The sequence below is a fragment of the Sparus aurata genome, chromosome 19 (assembly GCF_900880675.1).
Source record: "Sparus aurata chromosome 19, fSpaAur1.1, whole genome shotgun sequence".
Lineage (NCBI taxonomy): Eukaryota > Metazoa > Chordata > Actinopteri > Spariformes > Sparidae > Sparus > Sparus aurata.
In genome coordinates, this window is record NC_044205.1 from 24,564,810 (window position 1) to 24,589,276 (window position 24,467).

At 44.9% G+C, this 24,467-nt stretch overlaps 1 protein-coding gene across 5 annotated transcripts in view; it reads left to right on the forward strand.

Annotated features, from left to right (window-relative positions):
* The window catches only part of LOC115570266 (dipeptidyl aminopeptidase-like protein 6), a 242,231-nt gene that overhangs the window by 86,951 nt on the left and 130,813 nt on the right, over positions 1-24,467 (forward strand). The window lies entirely within an intron of this gene.

Sequence of the window (24,467 nt, forward strand, 5' to 3'; positions counted from 1 at the left end):
GACCGCCGGTGATGGGGCAGGACCGGCGGCAGGCTGGCGGCGCTGTCCGCGGTGCTGAAACACCGGCTGACTGCCGGGATTGACCTGATGGTCGCTCTCTGTGGTGTTCACACATAAACCCGGCACAGCAGCTTTAATGGGGCCTGAATTCTCCTCCTTTTTTAAATCTGCCACCAGTATTATCCTCGTATTTGCTGTTAATGAGTACATATGTGATTATATGGTACTAGACAGTAAAAGTTGCACACAAGAAAGTTATTTTTATTGCTAAAAAAATCACCTTTTAGATGCTAAATGTCATGTAAAAATGGGCTTTTCCGGATCAAGTAGATTTAGGAGCTGTGTTACCTTTACTGTTCCTCTTTTTAGCACTCTTGTTTCTTTCCTACTCCAAAGTGAGCGTCTCCTTTTCATCTTGAGGAACTCAGTTCATCATTTTTAGTGTCAAAACACTCACTGTAGTCACGAGTATACTCACTGTGTCCTCTGTAGCACTCAGGTTAGCCCATAAACAGGCATTAACCCAGTTAGCATTGTGGTAGGGTTAGCTTCTGCTAGCAAACAGGAGCACAAGCTTAGTTTTAGATAAGCTTGTTTTAGATAAGCAGTAATATAAACAAACTAGCCATCTAGCATGTTAGCCTAAAGTGAAGATGAGCTTGTCGCTGAGTTCAAACTAGATACACAATTACTCTAACTTTAGCTATAGACTATTTGTAGGCTACTGAAGCCATAAACAGACATAAACCCAATTAGCAGTGTAGTAGAGTTAGCTTCTGCTAGCAAACAGTAGCACAAGCTTGTTGTTTTTAGATAAGCATTAATATTAGCAGGCTAGCTGTCCAGCATGTTAGCTTAAAATGAAAATAAGTTTGTTTCTAAGTTCAGACTAGATGCAGAAAATACTCTAAACTAACCTATAGACTATTTGTAGGCTACTCAAGCCATAAACAGACATAAACACTGTTAGCATTGTGGTAGAGTTAGCATCTGATCACAATGAGTAACATGAACTTTGTTTTTAAGCAAGCTAGTGGTCCAGGAAGTTCAAACTAGATTAAAAAAAAATACTCTAAACTGAGTTAAAGGCTATTTGTTGGCTTCTGAAGCCATGAACAGACATAAACCCAGTTGGCATTGTGGTAGGGTTAGCATCTGCTAACAAACAGTAGCATGAGCTTTGTGTTTAATATTAGCAAGCTAGCCATCCAGCTTGTTAGCTTATAGTGAAAATATATAAGCTTGTTTGTTTGTCTCAGTGCTTTTACTGTAGTTACCAATAATAACTTTGTTACTCACACACAATATCATTAGCTGTATATTTTACATTATCAGGCTAGCTCTATAGCATGTTAGCTAGGCTGATGGTTTAAATAAACTTGTCAGCAAGTTCAGTACTTGATAAAAGTGACTGTCAATGAATGATAATCAGCACAGGTAGAGTTTATTACCAGTATATTAAAAACCATCACTTTCTAACACTAGAAGGGTGGTAGTGTCTGTAGTCTATATCCAGAAATCCTCTTCTCTGCTTGTATTGTCATATTTTCTTGTTGTTTTCGGGGACGTCAATCAAGAAGAAAGATTGTTTACAGCCGAAACAGTCAAATCTGATGTGTGTTTACAGACAGCGACCGACAGTATAGAGCAATATCTCCTCCATCGTTTTCAGCTCCTTTAACCTTCAGTCTCAAAGCGAAGCAGTGGATTGAAACAGCAAAGAGGTGTCGTTTAAACATTCAGAGCACATAAAAGTCAAAACACACCCACGTACGTGTCAATAACTGCTGCGTGAGTGACTCAAAGTGATTCAAAGTCATCTTTAAATCTGCTCTCCAGTCAAACATCTGCGTCTCTTGGTGTTGCGTGCTAGCCGGTGCTGCGCGCTGGAGGTAAAACAGCGGTTGAGGTGTACATGAATATCACATGAGGTTGATCTATTGACCTGTCTTTATGTTTGTTGCTGCACAGAACGGCGACGCGATTGGAAATCGATCCGAACGGTGATGTATAGTTCTTAATCATCGAGCCTGAGAGCGCGGCAGCAGGAGAGGAGCCTCGTCAGATATCAGACTCTGCAGTGATGATACCAACGCACACATACTGTACATATAACTCTCTTGTCCTACGACTCTTTGAATGTCAATCCGAGCTTTGGCGTTCCCCCCTCCCCCCACCTCCGGGCTGTGTGGCTGTAATGAGCGATCCTGGTGGAGGTGACATTTACGTCACGCTGTGTCGATGAGAACTAAAGCTCCACTGGGATGAAGAGCTCATCCACTGACTCAGCCTCCCCACCGGGCCGTAACGCCGGCCCGCTCTGCCACTTCAGAACTTTTATCCACCCTCCTCCTCCTCCTCCTCTTCCTCCTCCTCCGCACGGCACTCCTCCGTCACACATCGCCGCCTCACTGGCGGAGAGCGACTGGGGTGATCTTTGTCGAACTGTTCACGTGAAGCGCGCGACAATTTCACAACAGCCTGTTTTTCTTTGATCGCGTTGTATCGCTGATTAGCGCTCACTTGTAATCCTCGAGGTGCCGGGTTCATTACCTTCACTGTAAGTCACTCTCAGTAAATAAATAAATAAATTGCGCATCCTGTTGAGATGTATCACGGTGATCAACGACGAGAACGACACGCACGTATTTCAGCCTGGATGGTGTTAATGGCTTTAATGGACAGGGAACAAAGAGATGGAGGACATGAGAGGACTTTGTGGGCCTGCTTGATTATGGTTGGTTGTGAAAATAGGCTCAGATGTTGCCTGACTGGTATCGTGTCTCTATAACTGAGGTGATTTGGTTCTTTGACTTTGTATAGATATCATTGTTCTCCACTACTGCGTGATGAAACAGAAGCTGCACCTCGTGGTTCACAGCAAAGGTCGAGCTGCAGCCTTGCAGAACGAGCCCACTTCTGAAGTTACCGATGCTAAGGAAGACAAAAGACTCGCTCTGACCACATCAGATCAAAAATATATCAAAAATGTACCGTCAGAGTGAATTTAGGATACCTGCTGGTAAAACAGCAACGCTGTGTATTGCCTGCTGTCCAGGTCTTTTATTGTGAAAAGGGCAAAAACGAAGTCTGACGGTATCCGCCGCTGTTGTAAGCGGAATAAAAGTGAACAAACTTGGTTCAAACACCGCTTGTGTTGTTATTTTATCGTCTTCAGAAGTACAGGCGCAACTTTTTACCCTCAGCAACAGAATTTATGATCATAAAAATGTAGTTTTTGGTGTCTTCTGTAATAGAGTTAGTCTCTGAACCCTCGAGGAACCATATTTGGAGGTTCAACTTCCTTAAACGTCCTTCACGGCTGCAGTTGGATACACCTGCAAAGGTTCGGAGCCTTCTCGGGAAGTGTGTTTCAATAACCCCCAGCTCCTCCAGGAGCAAAACATGGTAATAGGTGCATGGGTTGTGTGTGCACAAGCAGAGAAAAGTAAATAAAGATGTGAGTTTTTGCCAGAATGGAGCACATTCACATCAATACATCAGCTGTATGAGCATATGTTGACTATACGGATTGTTCTTATGATGTAACATCGGCAAACAAGCCGGCTAGCTGTTGTGCCTGTGATGTGTTTATCCTTTAAAGTTCCCTCTGAGCCGACCACGGAGTGATCGGTGTACACACTGTATGTTCTGTTGTCGCATCAGTTTTATTAATTACAGAAATAAAAGTCAGTGTCTTGAAACAAAGCCGGTGGGAAATGACGCTGTAGCGGCATCAGATTGCTCGGTTCAAACTTCCAGTCGCGGAGTCGGTGACTGATCGGTGTTTGTTCTCTACGCGGGGACTCCAGATTGAGGAATTAGCCTCCCTCAAATAGACGCTGCATTTAAAACAACTCATTATCCCCTTTGTTTGGAATGAGCTCGACTTATTCTCCAATCGAGGGGGTTAAATCCTTCTTAGTCCAATACGTGTGATAGTGATCTCAGTCTGAAATCCTCTCTCCCCCCCCCCCCCCCCCGCCGCTGAAACAACTCATTACAATCTGATCAAACGTGTTTTTCTTCTTCTTCTTCTCCTCTCGACACTCTCTTTCCGGTTCGGCTCTAACTAGTTAGCGAGTCCTTTGGTTTTCCCACCTGAGACCAAAAACCAAAGTAACCAAACGCTTCACATTTCTGCCTCATTAATTAGATTTTCCTCTCCGATGGCATTTCAAGCCTGTGACGGAATCTTTAACTTCCGCCGTCAAAGCTTTTTTGTCCCCGCGGTGTGATTTTGTTTTTCCTCCACAGGCCCCATCACAAGAATAAACATCTCTGTTCAGTCCGTCGCTGTCTGCTGCGATCGGCCCGTTCGTAATGAGACTCGGGAGATATCTGCGATCCAGACCTCTTCCACGCACAGAGGTGAACGTGGTTTTGTGCGAGTGTGTGTGTGTGTGTGAGTGTGTAGTTTGAGTCACGTATCACCGCACTTCTACTTTTCCAGTTTTTTTCGTACACCCTCCCAACTCATCTCACTTATTCTGCGGTCTAATGGCTTTGTGCCTGCGCTTTGCATTAAGAAGGATGAGGGGAGGGGAAAAAAAAGAATAAGGATAAATCCACCGCCGCCGCACATTATTGCACACACACACGCACACACACACACACTCTCCTTTTTTGCTTTATCTCTCCGTCAAACACACACACACACAGACAAAAAGAGGATATTTTCCTCTGTATGGATTATGAGGCGGCCAAGCTCCCCGAAATGTGCCTTTTTTAATAAGCTGCCCGCTATCAGATTTGGGGTTTTTATTGTAACACAAATAATAATGATGAGGAGAAAGTAAAGAAGTAAAAACACAGAGAGAATGTAGTCGAATGTGTTTTATATCCTTCCTCACTGTCAGCAGATATAGAGGTTATTTCGGGGGGTGTAATAAGGCTTTGAATAAGTCATGGGAATCATTTTTTTTTTCCCACGCTGGCCGGATACAAAATCTTTTTTTCTTGTGTTATATCATCCCGAGCTCGTGGCGATGGACTTAATACAGTGCGGTCATTAACGACTGTGAGGCCTATTATTCGTCCTTATCACACGTTAGTATCCGTTCTTACCGCCACAATTCATACTGATACTGCAAATATTCCTCCTTCTTCCAACAGTTTGTTTTTCATTAACTCGGAGCACTTTGCAGCGCGGGCTGATTCATTGTTTTCTGTCAGATGTAATCACTTCAGTTAGCATTGTTTTTTTTCCTCCGGGCGCCGTCGGCTACGAGTGTACCGCGACGTAGCGCCGCGACGACATGAGAGCCTGCTGCGCGAGTGAACGCGTCGCGGGTGATGCGTGCGTAATTATTTAATGCCGTGATGCTGCTGACGAGGACGGGAGCGACTCATTTAGTACGTTCTTGGATTCTTCTTCTAGTTCCTCCAAGAAAAGAGAGTGAAGTTATCAACATCTTAGATTCACAGCCCTGTAAGTAAAGGCTTGCTTTGTGCTTCAGAGATAAACAATGAAAGTTTTGATTGTTTTGCCAACTTTCCTCGTCCTAAACTCGTTTATTGGATCAACATGTGGAAATCCTTCCCTGCTGGTCCTGACTGGGATCATTGTAAAGATGGATGAACGATCTGGCGCTTCTTGCTTTACGGTTTATGTCTTGTTCTGTCTACATATTTTAAAAGCTCATCAAGGGACTAGCATTTCAAATTAGCATCGCACATTAGCAGCAGACGTTCATGGTTTCCAGATGATGAATCCTGACTTCAGTGATCCTTTAACTTTTCATCTTGTGCTATCACCGGGTCACATTTCTATGTTTGTGACCAAGGCCTCAGCTGGTCTTTGTGTTACTGCTAATTAGCATGCTAACAAACTAAGGCACAATTAATATTAGCATGCTGGAATTAGCGTTTGGCCTCAGAGAGTTGCTGATGATGATGCGTATCATCACGGCCTAAACAACTGCCCTCGTCACACTGTGTGCTGTTTGCTATCTGTAGCAGCACCTTTAGCTTTTGTGTTTCAACTCCTTTAAGGTCAATTTAAATGTTTAAGATAAACATATTAAATGTCAGTGAGATTATTCGAGGTTGTCTTTGTTTCTGGTGAGACGACCCGCTCCACTTCCACACACAGAGATACAGAACATTATTCACACGGCTTGCCACTTCCTGTCAAAGGACGGAATAGTTTGTGCGAGCAGCTCAATCCAAGCGAGGCCGTTAACCAAACACGCGACTGTATGTGTATTAATCTGTCGGCTGTGTGTCTTCTGGTCCCGGCGAGCTGCTCTTAATCAGTGTGGAATAATGAGCTGCTGCCTGTCTGATACCGCCCGACCGCACCAGCTCCTGATTGCCAGGTTTGCCTTAATTGGCGCTGATGAGTAAATAGTAAGTGAGCGATCAATAATGGCGCTCGAAGGATGGAGCCATCAGACCACACGCATGATACAGGATGGAAACTGGAGGTCTGGAGTGGAAGGTTTGATCGCCGTCCAGATTCCTGCAGGAAAGAGTATAAAAAAAGAACGAATGCCGAGGGGGGGGATGGCGGCGCGGACGCGTGTCCAATCAGAAAACAGCGGAAGTAATTGTTCCCTCTCGTCAACAATAACAGCATCGGACCCTTCCACTCCATTACTGTCATAGTCTAAATCGTCGCCGGCAAGCCCTCTCTGACCTCCAGCTCTGTTTTCCTCATCTCGCTAATTCCTCCTTCATCAACGAACCCTCAAAACGCCTCACGCTGATCGGACGCGACACGCTCGCATGTGCACCGTTTTTTCCCAAGTGATGAATTATGCAGCCAGCGGGGTGTAAAACGGCGATATGGTTTATTTATCATCAGGAAGCGCTTGCTAACCAAATCAGGTGCACGTTAAGGAAGGGAGGGAGGGGGGAGGGGGGGCTGTACACAGGGGTCCAATCACGGCTGGCAGGAAGTGGTCACGTGATTCGATGGAAGTCGTTTTAAATGCATTCCTGTCAAACTTGTTCCATGTTTGAAAGGTGTGTGGGGAGCGCACGTATCTATAATGTATAGCAGCGTGTAAAAATAGATGCAGTGATTGCAGCTGTTTTTTTTGAAATCACGACGTTAAACGATAAAAGTGTGAGGAGGAGGCAGGCGGCAGATAAATGTTCCTCATTGCTTCGTCCTCTTTAAATCTGTTTCACCCACAGAAGGGGGCGGGTGGGGCGGGGGGGGGTCAGCGACACGAGATAATCCCATCCCAGTCACTGAAGGGATTTGCAAAATAATGGCACTTTGAATCAAATGTGTCCCACAAACAAACAACAGCGATTGTTGCTGCAGGACGACATCTCTGCACTCGTCCCTATCGCTGCTCCACTTGTCACGTCTTCTTAGAATCTGTGGGGTTTTTTTTTTTTTTTTTTTGCAGAAATGCGAGAAAACAAACCCTCAGTGAAAAGGAGGACGGGGCTATAGATAACTCCCAAAAAAGAGGCGATTCATCAATACCGAGGTGGCATCCTGCGTCTCGCTGTTGACGTCTGCAACTCTCCAGCCGGTGCCGCATTCCCTCTTTTGTGTCGCCGCCGCTGCTCTGGCAGCTCGCTGACGATAACAGATGGTGGGCATTAATAACTTCATCTCAGCGTAAAATGAATTCATATCCGGGGCCTCTTCACGAGGCCGGGAGGGGGGGAACAGAGGAGGGAGGACGCCGAAATGCTCCTCGACTGGGTTTTAAGCAGAGCTCCTCACCCTCCTTTATCCATCTCTCTGACACATGCACATCGCTGCACACACACACACACACACACACGAGCACCGCCGGCCTTAAGAGCTCCGCCGCGTTCCACTTTTATGGGTCAGAAAACGGGAGCGCTGATTTAGTCGTTATTTATGACCGGACGCAGTTTTTCTAAGATTAGGGAGGAAACAGGCCGAGGAGGCAGCAAAGTCTGAAGCACGTGATTTTACATGACTGATGTCGGCGATTAAAGGTTTCGTCTCGACGTGGGAGCGACGATGCAGTCTGGCCACACCTTACTGCCGTGTTTTCTAAAAAATCCCCCCAGAGGAGTCGAGTCGGCTTCTCTGAGACTTTGCAAAGTCGAGGTTTTGCTCTGCGGGCCTCGTTTTAACCCGCCGTGTTTACTCCTGATCTTTAGATGCGGTCCCTGCGTGTACTGATGCGTTTTTTTTTTTTTTTCTTCTTAAACTTTAAAAAATGTTTTATATAGAAGTCCGTTTCATGTGAGTACTCCTCTAAGTTGAAGCGTATCACAGCGGATCAAAGCTGATCTGTCAAGAATTTTGAGCCCCGGGGAGCCAAAAATAGACTTCTTCTAGATATTTTTTTTGGGCATGTGACAGTCCTCGAATGATGAAGATACCCTTTGAAATGAATGAAAACAGCTCACCTGCGTGTGAAATCTCTGCATTTTGATGTGGGATCGCTCACATCAGTGAGTTCTTCTGAGCTACATTTGATGTTGGAGGCAGCTGAAGTGCCGCAGGTGCACCACTAGAGGCTGTCCTGCTGCTGTCTCAGACTGAGGTGTATCATTTCCGAGGTGCCCAGAAGCGAGAGGGGCTGAAAAAAAAAGCATCGTTCTGGAGGCAGGGTCTGCGGGGACCCGAAGGCCAGTCCAACAAAGTGAGGTTAAATCAATGATACAGGGGGATGAGGGATGATGAAGGGAAAGTACAGAGACAGGAGGGATGGACGGAGGGAGGACGGGGGACGAGATAAAGCATTTGCCTTGAAGGCAAAAAGGGGCCAGCGGAGGAAGACGCGTGATCCAAACCAGGGATGGATAATTGAATATGAAGAGTGTATCTGAGAGACAATAAAGAGAGGATGTGACCCGGCCGGTGCAGGCTGCAGGACCGCTGCCGAGGCCATGTTAATGAAAGAAAGAAGTAAAAGGAGGAATAAGTAGAAACACAGACGGTTTAATGATTTGGTCGTAACGTACGGTCACTGATACTCTCGTTTCAGGGCTGATACCAATTATTACTTATCAGTATTCTGAACTGACATACATACATCAGAAATAAACATAAACATCTAGTCGAAATGTAAATGTATGTTTAATTTGTAGGTTATATCTTTGTGTGTTGTGTTTTTTCCTTCCTGTCTTTGTCTCTTTTCCCGTCCTTTCCTGTCGTTCATCTGCGTCTCCCGCGTCCTGTTCCTTTGCTCTCCTCTGGTTTATCTTCAGTTTTGCGTTTCTCTTTAATTTCCTTCCTTGGATTTTCCTTTGCCAACCTTCTGTTGTTTGCATTTTGGGATTTTGGACTTGTTTTTTTCGCCTTCCTGCTCGCTGTGTCTGCACAAGCCTTAACAATTTCTCTTCTTCTGCTACTCTATTCTTCCACCACACTACATTTTGGAGGCAGATATTGCACCTTCAACTTCACTTCATTTATTTGATAAGCAATTTCAAGCTTCGTTCTCCATTTTATACGCGGCCGTGTGTATTTAAAATGACCGACACGTTGCGACCAGCAGAGGTCTTCTTCAGGGTCGTCGCCTGCAGGCGCTTACACGCTCGTATTCTATAACACTAACGAGCTGAGGGGGAAGGTCGCAACGCCTCGGCCATTTAAAATACATAATGCCGTGTGAAATAAATGCATTTTTTTAATTTCGCGTACCTCCTACGCTGTGCCTTATTTCGCACCGTCTCAAGAAGGAATAAGTAACTAACCCGTAGCCTTACCTGAACCCTGAGGGCGGCTGTGGCTGTTTGACTGTAAAAACGTAACGTAACGTAACGTTTTTACGACAGCAGCCCGTTCTCTCCGCCTGCTTGGACTTCTTTGGAGATGTCTGCTCACATTCGACATGTTCGATCTCTTGTCAGGTGTCCGTGCATTTAATGGGACAGTTACCAGACGGTACGCAGGTAGATGTGTTTCACATTCTGACCGTGACCGGATTAAAGCCTAGCTGGTACTCACCTGTTGCCAAAAACCTGAAGGTGACCTTTCAGTCGCTGTAAGAAGTGTGTCTGATGTTCCTACAGGTGGTGTGACCTTCTCCAGCAGCCTGTATCGCCGCTCTGGCGAGACTTGAGACTTCTTCAGTCTGGTGCTCGCTCCAGATTTTCAAACCATACTTCCATCATCTTACCACTGTCTCTAAGTTATAGTAGATATCTTATGTTGATTTCAAAGTTGACTGTTTGATCCGTTTCGTGCGTATGTGACTGATCAGTGTCTCACAGGCAGTTGGTGTTAAAGACAGATGTTCCCTGCCGTTTGATTGGTGCGTCCTGGGCTTTAGATTATTAAAGTTTGAATGTTTTTAGGCATCAAAAGCCAAAGTAGCACATTTTTATATTCATTTATTTTACTTGGCAATGTGACAAAGCCCCCCTGCCGATTCTGTTAACTGGGAAAGTGCTGAATTTTGGATCTGATAATTGGCCGGGCTGATTCCATCTGTCATCATTGTATAAAAAGGCTTCGGATGAAGTGCGGCAGACATAAAGAAATGAGTAGCTGAAGAAGCAGGGGGACAAAATAGGGGGATAAAACCTGAGAAGTTGATGGTACATCACGTCCACACGAATTAGAATCAATTCAACACTTCTATATGGATTTTAACAGATCGGCTCCGTGTGAACAAACAACACATCAGCTCAAAGTGACAAAATGAGAACGTGGCAGCAGCGGTGGAACATTTGCATTGTGCACTTGCAGCCAAAACATGTTTTGACCAGGCGTGGGCGACAAAATGATATTACCAGCGCAATAATTCCACCTGCCTCGATTTTTGAAAAATATAATCTACCTGAAGACATGCATTACTGTAATGTACGTCTGCAGGTGATTGAATTTCCAACGCCGCACAGCTGATACCCGTTTTCAGGCCGTCTCTTACACATGTATCTATATCAGAAGAGTCTGAACAACTGTGGGCGACTGTGGCTCAGCAGGTCGTCCTTTTATTGCTGCGGTTTCAGTTCGATCTCCGTCTCCTCCTTGTTCTTGAGCATGATTCCCCGATAGTCAGGCACATGTTCTGTCACTCCAAAGACAGTATATATACAGTGAATCAAGCTTCTGGGTCTGGAAAAGTGAAGCAAATGACCTGTGGTTGCAAAAAGTCTGATGGAATGTAAGCTTATGAGAAAATGACCCTACTTCTCAGATGATTTGTTACCTCAGTGAACAGTTTCCAAATGAGTTTTCAGTCTCAGTCTCTAGTTTCAGGTCTTCTTCAACAGAGCATGATGTTCAACTTGTAAAATAAATGATAAAGCTCGGCTGCCTTGGGATTGAGTCGCCGCCGGGCTCTCATCCTCCACTCTCCTGTCCAAAAGCCCAGTCACCAGGATGTTAAGTTGGAAGTGAACTTTTCTGCAAACCACGGATTTTTAAAGTCCTACATATTCTCTTCCAGCGTCTGAAATGTGAGGATTTGCTGCTTTCTTCCTGTCGGACTATATTACATTTTTTGTACATTTGTTTGGACTGTTGAAGAAATTTGAAGACGCTGCTTTGGGCTCTGCGAAATTACATTTTCATATTATTCCACACACACGAAATGTTTGACAAAAATCAAGAATAATTGTTTGCTGCAGACTTACTCAGAGGTAAAGCAGTATTCTCCTGGAACGCACTCGTTATTATGGCTGGAGGCCCCGTAATGTAATGGAGAGGCTCAGGTAGAGTCGTCTTACAAACTTTTCGGACCAGATTAACACAAGACTGCTCGTCTGTCTGGACGTCTTCCTGCTACGTGAGTTCTTGACGGCTCGCCGAGTCTGTGGAGACGCTTAAATGTCTGACAGTAAAGTTTTTTCCCTCGATCAGATAATGATGTCGATAATGGTCGGAGCATTCATTTCAGCACATAAACAAGCTGATCATTATTCCACAGGACACACTACAGAGGGCAGAGTTTCCTTGCAGGTAATGACTGGTGACAGATAACACACATAAACACACACACGCGCCAAACCCACAACTGAACAGAGCTCACTTCTGCTATTTCTACACTTTCCCCAGAACATAAAAACACCTTTCTGTCGTCTCTTCCAAACTTTGCTTTTTCAGGCGGATCCGTCTCTGGGCTGAAATGCTTTTTAAAACGCCGAAAATCTCCGGGGAGCCCCGACATGTTGTCTGTCTGATGTGGAAACAGAAGAGGGCTGCCGTTTTTTGTTATTTTTTCTCGCCTCTGCGGTTCAGAGGTGGGTTAGGAATAAGAATCGGCGGCGTCTCTCTGATTGTCAGGTCGCTCTGACTTGAACATGGCAGTTTTCTGGATTCGTCTGTGATGGAGGGGAGTGTGATTGTGCATTATTAATGTGGCGGCATCTGAGGAAACAAAACGTAGGGATCATAAACAGACAGGAAAGGATTTTGAGTGTCACTGCTACGATTTTGTGGAGGATGGTAGAAGGGAAAACGCCGGTTGTACGCTGCAGGAATTTGCTCCCCCGTGATCCAAATTTCCAGTTAGGTTTCCTATCTTCTGCTCTCTATCTCTATCTATTTGTTCACTGGTAAACAACTTGATTGCATTCAGCTTCTGTCTGTCTGCAAAGCAAAATTCTTCTTCTCCACCTTTCGCTCCTCTTTTGTCGTTTAACAGAGGCGTATTTTAGCAATCACACATCGCAAACGTCTAAATTAGCGTCATCTGCTTCAGCTAATTTGGTGCCCTTGGTGATTTTGATGTGTTTTCTGATCACAGTTTTGCTCGTACGGTTGCGAGCGAGTACACGAAATAGCAGCCAACGCCCCGGAGGTTAGTATCCACTTGAGCTCAGAAATAATGCGGCAATCATCAGATTAGGTTGTGTAGAAATGGGTCTCGGTCTGCTCTTGTTAAAAATTATACACACCTACAGAAGCAAAGGCTCGTGTAAAAGCTCGGTAACATTTCATTTTACAGGGCTGGAAAGTGTCACAGTAAGTAGGCGGTAATTACCGCAATGTGATTAAATTGTCATATTCTGCAATTTTCCAATAAGCAGGTAATAAATAGCTGGTGATTTCTTTCATACATTTCCAGGAAAAAATTCCAACTCCCACTTCTCATACAATTTTAATTTTCCAGCTCGTTTCTGTCCAACTTCCTTTCAGCAGGCCACAAAAGTGAAGTGAGTTGTTGGAGCTTAATTTCCAACTTCTGCAGGTTTACAGGTCAGTATTTACTTTGCCAGTTGTTGAATTGGTGAGAATCAAGCTCTCTCTCTTTCTCCTTCAGATATTATGAACAGGTACTTAATTTTTTGTTAATATTATAATTTTTCCCCTTTTATAAATGGGGATGTATGTTGCCTGGAAATGTAAAAGGAGTGACATTGGGTGGTGCAAAGACATTTTAACGATGCCTCAATAGTATTTCAGTCATTTTCATAACTATGAAAAACAAAACATTAATGAAAAGTTGGACTGATCTGCTGAAGAGAAAAATGTAATAGGCAGGAGTTGGAAAGAAACTAGTTTGATGTTAGTCTGGCCCGATCAGCAGATGTTAGCAGGAAACTACTTAGAAATTAAGCTTCAGCCTTAATTTAGTGGCCTGCTGACGTGAAGAGAAGATAAACTAGTTGGAAGCTAAGCTGCAATAACTCACCTAAATGAAGTGGCCTGCCGAAGGTAAGTTGGTAAGAAACTAGCTAGAAATTAAGCCGAAACAACTTCACTTTAGTGGCCTGCTGAGCGTAAGTTTGACAGAAACTAGCTAGAAGTTATGCTGGCGTGATCAGCAGAGATCAGAGATCACTTAGGTATAAATATAACAAAATATTGGTGTCATTTTGAATACATTTTTCGGGAATTTCTTGGTAATTCCCGCCTACTTACCATGACATGTGGGGGACCTGTATAATGAAGCTTCATCAAAAGCTCCTGATAAACAACATTAGTTAATAAACTGCTGCTGGAGAGCTTCTGTGTTGACCTGCGTATAATCATCCTCTGATCTGTTATTGAGTCGGGGTTGTTTCTAGAACTCTTCACAAACTGCCTTTATTTCCTCCCCGCTGACCTGAATAGAGCCGAGCCCTCCATCGGCACCATCGTCCTTTCCTTCCTCCACCCATCTATATTTCCTTTTTCTTTTTTCTCCATCGCTCGCCTTTTGACCTGGTGTCCTGTTGAAAGGCACCGGCCCACTGAAGCGCAACATTACATCAGTGACCTTGTTCCCAAAACTGAGGGTTCGGGGTCGCGGCTCTTTGGATCGAGGCTTCCACGTCTTTGTATCGCAGATAAAATGAGTTGTTTTGAGTCCGATGTCTCTGCTTAAACCTTGTTATTTCGGCCGAGGTGAGCAGGTAGACGGCCGCCCATCAACTGAAGGTCTTATTCTGTTTTAAGGTCTGAAATCTCACCTTAGTGTTGCAATCAGGCCAAGGAGAGCGTAGTTACTTTCGACGCCATAGAGCATTAATCACAGCATTCTGTTGGCCCTGAAATTCCTTCGATTTATTGCATCATTCGGCGAGGGTGAGGGTTTGAATTTTCATGTTATCCTTTGTTTAAAGGGGAAAAAAAGATGAATTGTTCGAGACGGATCACAATAAAACAAGACTTCTATTCAACAAAGTTAATCAGCTCTGAGAATTTTCAACTCCTTCGGCACTTTGTTCCAACAGTAATGGGCATTATAAACTATTTAAAAGGTTCATCGTTATAATTTAATTCCCCTACGTTCTATTCTATTCTATTCCCCTAAGACTTTTGAGAGAATGGAGACAGTGATGGTTTTCAATTCTACACCTACACAATATGTACTTTTTTTGAAATTGGAGAGTGCAGTTCTTGTATCATTTTTTCTTTTTTTTTTTTAGACTTATAATTGATTTTCTAACTTGATTTTTCTTCACCCTGACCACTTTCTCCAACCTTGAGACTTTTCTTAGCCAATATTAAAGACTGCTGTACCTGAACAGCTCGTTCTCACTCCCAAACACAGCAGCCTGGTCAGTGGACTCCGTAGGAACCCCTCCAGCATCAACTTTCCCGTGCAAAACTAATGCTATAGAAGTAGGTAGATCGTCGTAGTTTGAAGTTTCAGGCCACTGAATAAGCTGATATATTTGACAAGTTGGGAGTGAGAACATGCTGACCCTATCTGCAATAACCCGACCTTCCCAATAATGTTTTCATGGAGCCATAACCATGATCTTAACCCAACAAAAAACCCTCATCCACACTGTCATCACCATGTACAGATATTATAGCACTCATTAATCAAAAGACATCAGCGTTTAACATTGAAAAACATTGTTATTGATAATGAAACTTGGAAAATCGTCCAATATCAATATTCTGTCTGGCGATTGAGTTCTACTCCATCATTTGTCCAATTGTTTTTGTCCACATTGCCCGAAAGAAGTCATGTTTACCAGACCAAATGCTAATCCAGCAGCCCTGGCACAGTACAGAGGAGGGAGGCACATTCAGATGTCAGCTGTTTGGATGTTCTGTCTTTGTTTTGCCCGGCTGTTGCCTCGCACGGTCCAACATTCAGAAAGTCCACTGGAATGGAGACACCAGATACACACAACCGCCTCATGTGTCTTGAGCGTATTAAACAAGGATAACTTAATACTGGCTAACATTTGTTAAGACATGGTTCAAAAGCATATAAAGATTTTGACTTGGGCAGGTTTCATTCCTTCCAAGAATCAGTGGTTTAGTGGTTTGAGAAATCATGTTGGTGAAGCACTGAGTTGGCAGTCGGACTTCTGTCTGGCTAACAAAGAGATGTTTCACCAAGCAATTAGTCAAAATGACATGAAATGCATCTGAATTTGAGCCGAATTATTGTGAAGGAACAACAACAAATACCTCTGACCAAGCCATCATACTGGTCATCTAGACATTTATGACAGTGCGCCTTACTCAAATTAATTTCTCTGCCATTTCCATTGTCACTTCTTACTGGAGTATAAACTAGGTTTCATTACGTAGGAATCAACTGATGTGTTTCATGAGTTTTCGTGTACGGCCTGCGATCGTTGACAATGTAGATGTTTACCAGCAGGAGCCCAGAAATCTCCTGCAATTGCTCCAATGGTGAAGCAAAGTGGAAATGATTTGAACGCCATTGTCTGATAACGTTCTTTTTTTTTCCTGGAAGTCGCCTCCTTCCTGATGACATCACACACGTCGTGACAGACGTCAAGCTGTGTTCGGCTGGGACCCAGCATGCAGTGCGTCACTCTGCCTCACAGCAGGAATTTATGACTCTATAATTGACACAGAGACAAAAATAACCTGCACTCTGACGTCTTTTGCGTGGATTTTACCTTTAACTCCCCTGCAGATCATGTTTGCTACGCGGTGAGGGGTTTTTGCTCTCAGACATACAGGGCACGGCTCCATGGCAAAACAATGATGTAGTATTATTTTCACATTTGCTCCAGTCATAGATCGAGATTGCATCAAAATTGATTTTTAAGCCCGTGTTTCATCTCTGTGGGTGTGCACCACCTTTGAACCGGCTATTAATAAAACAACCTTACGTTGAGCTGTCTGCCTCCGTTGGATATTCCTCACATAGAGAGGACATCTGTTTCTCCGTCTCACCCACACCTACTGCAGCTTGTGTCTGCACGTACCGTACATTCGGCACGTAGAGAGCAGAGACGCTCGTTGTGAGTCACGGCCCGTAACAAATGACCTCAGCTGTTTTTATTCCTATTGAATCCATACAGCCATTACAGGGACGTCGTGAGGCCGCGACTGGGCTCGCGACAGACGCACCTCCCCGCACGCGCGTGAGGAATTACTCTCAGATATGAGCCGAAGGGAATGGGGGGGAAAAAGTAGGGTTTTTTTTTTTGTTTCGAGCAAGAATATTGCTTTTCTGAGGCTGCGGAAGATGTATGTGCTTAGAGACGAGCTGCCTGGAAATAGAACTTTATTTGAACAATAGAAATAGAAAGTAATTAGATAGAGTGGTCGACAGGATTGTGAAATGAGTTCATTTTGTGAAAAAGGACTCCTGGATTTGGTTTGTGAAAAGACTGAAAAGAGAGAGGTAGAGAGGTGATGATGTGCGTTCACTGACTGCCTGCTGTGTCTGAACTGCGAGTGCGATCCAGAAAGATAATTAACTGAATTTTTAGTGTCATTGTTAATGGTTTCTTCTTCAAATGAATGTGAGTATGTTAAAGCAACATCTGTAGGAATACATGTTTTGTGCCGTTTGGCATCCCCTCACCGCTTCTGAGTTAAGCACAGTTGTCGTAAAAAATAAATAGTCCCAGGTTCCTGTCACCATATGTCAGATGTAATGGGATGTTACGCGCTAACGACAAACACAAATCAGCATGTTGGAACAATATTGTGTCTTGGAGTAAACATGCATTTGCTGCTCATGGAACAGTAACAGCACGCCAAGTTAACGTAACGTGAACTAGAGAGTACAAGAACATGATGCTGGCTAACCCTCTGTCGTTAACTTTGCTAACACAGCCAGACATCAAGTGCAACCCAGGGTTTACGTCCCATTTGTGACCAAGAGTCACGCAACGGGACATTCACATTCGTAAGTTACGTGACGGAGCCTAGTTATTTAAGTTTGGCCATTTCGTTAAACCTGAAACTGAAATGTTTTCCCAACATTAATAAATGAACCCAAGCTAACTGCACCTGAACCAGAGCCAATAACAACATGCTAACAGCTAAACCTCTGTCCATGTGGCAGTCACAGGTTGCTTTCAGGAACCAATGTAAATCACAGAGAGATGAGGCAGAGCAGTCGGAACCGACGTCAGAGCGAAAGCCAGAAAACATTTTCTACATAAAATATGATACGGTTCCACCAAAAGTTTCGTAGTGCAGAAACGAGTGATGGAAGGACAGAGCAGCTGAGACAGAGACGCCATTCACCCTGTTAGATGTCGCTGTGACATTAAAATGATTTCAAGGTTGGAAAATAGTTACAAAGAAGAAAACACTTCAAAATAATTATCGTAAAATCATTAACGGACAAAAAAATGATACGATGGAGAATTTTGCAGTGTTGTTTGCTTCACAACAATGTTAATATTGTGCTGGACTGGTGTCTAGCAGTTACTATTTCCTGCCTCCCAGGAAGACCTCAGGTTGGCGGTCACACTGTGGCCTTTATATGCTCGAAATGGCCCAATTTGAATTTAATTTCCACAGCGTCCTCGTTTCCCTATTTTGTCTTCTTCAAGGTTTTATTTTCCGACGACATGGTTCACGAAATGCAGTGCCATTCTTCAGGCGACTCTCACATATTGAATGTCGGACTGTCCTTGAACGGAGCACAATATAGAGATTTTGGACTCGTCCCTTCTGGCGACTGCATCGCTACAACAGGATGCAACAACAAAACCATGACGATAAAGACGGCAGAAGGAAGTTTTAATAGCGTAATAAACTGAGTGGAAAGCAATGACTGTCTGGAACGTTAGAAATGAATGTAGAGATGTACGCTGTCCTTAAGATAATGGTCGGCGTTAATGCTGAGCATATCCTGACATTGATCTCGGCGTATGAGTAACGGGGGGAGCGGGGGTGTTATTCAAAAGGTCAAATTAGTTGCACGATGTTGCTTTTAAATCCTCCAAGACCCACAAATGAGACAGATATTAACTGGTTATAGCATCCCGTCTGTGTGGCACCAGGGGGGGAAGATTTGTAAATGAGCTTTGTGCAACTTTGGCCCCCGGAGTTGGATCGCTGCGCCGCCGACGCTCCCGTGTGATGGGCGTTCGAGCTTGTGTCAGCACAATCTACAGAGCGAAAGCAACACGGGGAGAAGCGGAGGCACAAACAAAACGTTCACACGTCCCGGCTCAGAAGTGTCTTTTTTTTCGCTCGCATCGGAACGCGCTTTGAATTCCCCGTTTGGCCTCGAGGCCGCCGCTCCCTCGCCACCTTTTGATCTGACAGGAAGTAAAGGGCAGGCGAGATGTTAATGACACTTTTGCGAGCTCTGCAGCGTCTGTGCTCGCTGTGTTGGCGGCGTCACCTCTGAAGCGTTGGCGTGTTCGCTGTCTTTCTCGTCGGACGTGTTGGAGGAAAAATACGACCGACTCATCCGCATCCCAGTGGATTTTTCTTCCCAGGGGGGCACCGGGCTGAGCGTTCACTGGACCGTCCCTCCAGAGTGCCTCAAAAGTGACACTTCTCATGGTTCCCTACTCATTTCCCTCTCCTCTGCTGCTCTCGTCTCTCACTCCTGCCCCACCCTGCCTCTCACTGAGCCCCCATCTTTATTCCTCCTCTCTCTCCCGCTCTAGTCAAACAGACAGGTTGCTGCCTCCCCTGCGGTAGTTTGTCTTTTTTTTTTTTTCCCCCTCCATCTGATCCATTAGTAATCCATTTCAGGGGTCGTCAGCCGTACAGCAGCCGCAGAATGCAGCCCGCACGGTTTATCTGCCGCTGTTTGTCAGCCCGGCGCTGACCGCTGACGGCCTCGGATGGGGCTGCAACAGCGGTTGGACACATCCAGCCTGAATTATATACACCCTGCAGATGAATAATGCCCAGCGTGTCAAAGTAAAGGAGATAGAGAGGGGGCTCTCCGTTGGGGTTTTGGATGCTGGAGGTGCCTCGAATGGATTTCAGATTAGATCACCCATTTGGGCATGTTTCAGACCGCGTGGTGTGTGTGAGCTGTACATTTTCAGCTCGTCATGACACTCGAGTGAATCTCGCCGGTTGAAGGCGCGCACGTTAACCCTGCCATTTCCCCTCACAACCACAGCGGCTGCTGTTTTTTTTTTTTTGGTTTGTTTTGTTTTGGTCTTTAGCCATATGCATTAACATAAAAAAAAACTTTAAATCCAAGGTTTCTCCCCCCAAAAACTGTGCGGCACACACACTAATCCTATAGCTGCGACAGTGTAGCTCAGCTGGTAAACAGAGGTTTTTTTTTTTGTGAAGCTTTAGATTAGCCTGTAATCCTGATCCTCCCGAGTCAATTTAACACACATCTTATTGTGAATTACAGCCCGTGTTTGAAGTCGGTTGACAGTTTTGTCATACACTTTCCCAGCGTAATGCATTTATTGCGGCGTTAATCTACAAAAAAGCACATTTCGCATGCTGCGAGTTGTTTTTAGTGGCAGAGTTTTCGGGAGACGTTGTTGCAGGCAGAAGCCTTTTTTTTTTTTTTTTTTTTCCTTCTCCCTCCGCTGTGACCGCATTAGAGGAAGTTTTCATAACTGTGTTTACTGCTGTTAGAAAAGATTTATATAAGTACCGCAAACTGATTAAAGTGTGTTTTTTTTTTACTGGTGTCACACGTAGCCTCCGGGCCGAGAGAGTCGCTGATAAAATATTCAAAATTCAAAACAAAAACTCTGCACAGTGTTTACACAGCAATAAGGGTGCGTGAGATTAATGACATCCAGGCTGTGTAAAAAATGGCAGCTCGGGCTTTAATGATAAGCGGTATTGTTTTAAACGCGCGTGTGGGCAGATTGCTCCGAGTGAATGCGTAGGGGGGGACGTTTTTTTTTTTTTCATTATTAACTCTTATCAAGTAGACCCCGAGAGGGCAGATACCGCAATTGTGTGCACGCCCACGAAATCTGCACATAAACGGTCGTTGAACACAGGTGTGCGGCGCATGCAGGAACAAAAGAAAGCCGGAGTGCCTTCTGAGCTCTCAGGAAAATGTGAAGAGCCTCATCTCGTTCGCACGCGGCCGATTTAATGATAATTGCAGCGGACATCAGAAGGAGATCTGTCATATTTTATTGGCTCTGCCAGCGTGAAAGATCAGCAACTGATGAGGCCGGAATTGTTATTATTAGGCTTCTGCTGTCGTTTGTCATGTCTGCCGCATCCAGACGGAAGAAAAACAACATTTGATGGTGAAATTGTTGCTTTTTATCATACATTTGTCCGTGAATTGAGGTGACTGACCTTTGAGTATTATTTTCTTTCTATTTGGAACCAGCGCTGCGTGTGAATAGATTCGATAAAGAGTTTTTCCAAGTTTTTATGTGCTTTCTTTACAAGTGCTGCTTTACTTTTCTCTGAATCTGCTCATTCATCTTTAAAGCCGCCCCTCCAGTCAAAACTGTGTTTCTCTTCTTTTTTCCCCCCACAGTTTGAGCTTCATTGTGCACAACGATGTTCGAGTCTGACACTGGCCCGATTTCACAGTCGACGCGAAAAAAAGTGTACGTTTTCCCTGCGCTTATCAAAAAAAGTCTGATTTTGAGAGGCGGGACAACGAGCGAGGATTTGTGACATCGCAGCTAAGTTTTGAAAGCCGATCCTGGTCCAACATTCAGCAACACAAGCGTTGCCGACTGTTGTTGATGTGGCGGCTGTGGCTCGCTGGTTCGATTCCCCTGGTCTGCATGTCGAAGTGTCCTTTGGCAAGATGCCGAACCCCAAACGGCCCCTGGTCGGCACGTTGCATGGCAGCCACCGCCATCGGTGTATGAGACACTGAGAAATTGGAATAAATTCATATATTCTGGAATTATTGACGAGCGCAGGAAGGAACATGCGCCATGTTGAGGATTTGAATGTGTTAATTATACTTCTTTCCTGCAAAAATTAAGCAAGACACGGATAGGATGAGTTTTATGTGTTCCCTCAAAGGTGCAGTGTGTAAAACTTTTTGTTTCAAACATCCATAAACTGAGTTAAATTAACAACAGTGTTAGAAGTTTGATATCGGGCTTTTACGGCACCGCTCCCTGCCGGCATTCCCCGCTGGGTCCACCCCCGTCCTCCTCCTCCTCCTCCTCCTCCTCCTCCTGGCAGTCCATTGCTCCTGTGTTAATGGTTTAACTCTCTGATACACACATAGTCACTGCACAGCTATAATTTGCATCGTTTAGAAATGTTTTAACAACTTTGATTTATCAGATCCCCTTTCTTCTTTTCCCTTTGGAATCCAGCAGCTGCGCGGTTGTAACACGGCCTTCCGATGCGATCGCAGCCATGACAGGATCGTTTTAATCCAGCCTGGACCTCAGGGTTCTTTTAAGGTGATTTTGTGCAATAAATCCATAATGAGTAATCCGATATTGGATGTCTAATGTGCATATTTTATCCAATTTGTGATGCACAGAAGCTGCGCGGAAGCTGACCGTCCGTATTTGGTGTTTCCATAACGCGGAGGTTTGTCCTCTAATGGGAGGCAACTTGTTGGTCCTCCTATAGCGTTACTACTACTACTACAGATAATAGGAGTCCTAAAAAACTAAACGCACAACTACAGAGACGTACTGTGGGACTGTACCTCATCCAGCTCTCTTCACAAGCCTTCGATCGCGACCACGGGCTCCTGATCTCGAGTCAGCCACTTACCTGTCGGTGCACCTCACCACGCTGTGGCTCTAATGGCTGAATAAACAGTTTAGCAGTGATTGTTCCCTCAGTGGCATCTCATATGGAGGTGTTGAATTACATCTGTTCACCCTCCATCACCCCTCTACACTCCCGCTGTATCTCCAAACTCCTTGCGCTCATTAGCTTAAGCCCTCTAATCATACTGTTGCGCTGATAAGGGTGAGCATCATGCAATTTTGAATGCGTTAAGTCGCTGTTTATGAGGACTCTCCTGGCGTAGGTCGCCCCCCCGAGCGGATAGTGAAAGCTAATCTCGGCCGTGACCGTTTCCGGCCTCCATTAGGGGCCCGTTAATGTGCGGGCCATGCAGCAGCAGCAGCAGCAGCAGCAGGGTTTGGAGACAGAGGGACTGGCGGTTGTTTTTGTTTGCATGCAGTTGATGGGAAGTACAGAGTGTAATGGCTTTGGGTGTGGCAGCTGCCTCTTAAATGGGAAAGGCTGGCGGGCTGTCAAAGCAGACAGTGGCTCGTTGGTGGAGCAGCTGTGAGCGTCCCCCGGACGGCGTGCGGCGAGGCTTAGCGGGCAGTGCGAGAAGCTAACTAGCTTCCACGAGTTGCTTTCAAAATGATGTTCGATCATCCCATGGGGACACCGCTGGGCCTGCACAGGAAACCCTCCAGGGTGGAGTCGGCCAAGCGATTGTGGAGGGTGAGTCTTATTTTGAAGTGGTGGGGAAGAGCTCCTGCCGGTGTGTGTGTGTGTGTGTGTGGAGCTGAAGAGATATGCAGGGGGTAAAGAACATGTAGCCTGTTAGAGAATATAAAGTGCATCGCTGTTAAAGAGCTTTCGAGAGATCGATTGTAGATTTACAGCTCCGCCAGAAGCTTTGGGGCACAAAAGAAAGAGGGAAAAAAATGCATTATGCAAGTTTGAATAAGTCTAAAAGAGAGACATTTCCTTTGTTTTACATTTTCTGCTCCGGGTTATTTGAGATGGAAAATATAGCTATTCGGTTGGTTGTGTTTCAAAGAAAGATCTCTGCTGTAAATGCTGCTAAGAAGTCCCATCTCACCGATAAGACCTGTCCTTATCGCTCCCAGCAAATCAGTTTAATGAGCCCGTCAAAGACCGACTTCTCTTCCCCTTTGAAACGCCGTCCTCAGAAAAAAGTAAAGTATGCCTCAGATCGGGCTTCGCTTCAGACGGACGCCAGCCTCAAAGTTTGTCCAATCCTTTAAAGGTTACCCCGGGAGAGATTGAGAACCTAATGAAACTGCTGTGCTGTTGGACCCAAAATGCTACAGAGGGTGTTTGGAGCACCTGCTGGAGCCAAGTCAATATCGCGTTCCCCGGAGACGGTGGCTTTAAAAGGGTAAAGACGGACTCCTTCTGCACTAAGTCGAGCGCTGAATACAGATGCATGCTGTTTGCGCTCCTCGACCGGAATGAGATCTGGAGTTAAATCAAGAGTGTGTCTCGATCCCCGTCGTCTCGGCGGCTTTTGTTTTTTTTATTTTTTTCCCCCCTCCAGCCGACATCAATCTTGCCACCTTCCAGCACCCAGGAGCTCTCCCTTCACTTTAATCTCGATCACTCATCATGTGTGCGCAGGCTAAACACTCCCCATCTCACACCGTCGACCTTTACTCTCCACTATTTGGTCGACTCCGTGGCGCTCCACCCCACTTGGCTCCACTCCGTTGAGTGTCAATCAGGACGAGTCTGCACGGGCAGCCGCCTCTGCGCTACAGCTCAGACCTCTGTTCACTTCTTTTTTTTTTTTTTTTAAGCATGTTCATATTTAAGGTAGTTTCTGATTTGGTGAGAGGACACCGACGCCCTCACAAGCTGCTGGAGCTTATGTTCTCATGCTGTGCTGAAAATCCCCTGGATTACAACCTTGTTTTGTGTTCAGGAAACCTCCCGACTTCCACCCAAATCTGTTTTGATTTTTTAAATCTTGTTCCAAGTTCTGAAAGAAACACTTTCTGGTGAAGAAATAAAACCTGTATCCACAGCTGGTGATCTCCGTGTTGAAACAACAATCGATATCACGCAGACCGGGTGTTTTTTGTTTCTGGTAAAAAGAAAATGAGAGTAAATATGTTGTTTTCTGCTTTGAGCTTCAACAAAAGACTAGTTTACAACTTGTGGAAACCAAAGACTGCTGTGATGTGCATAATGTGGAGAAGCGTAGCTGCATTTTAAACAAATAGGAGGTAGAAGCATATCACTAGAGGAACTGCTAACTGCTGCAAACTCT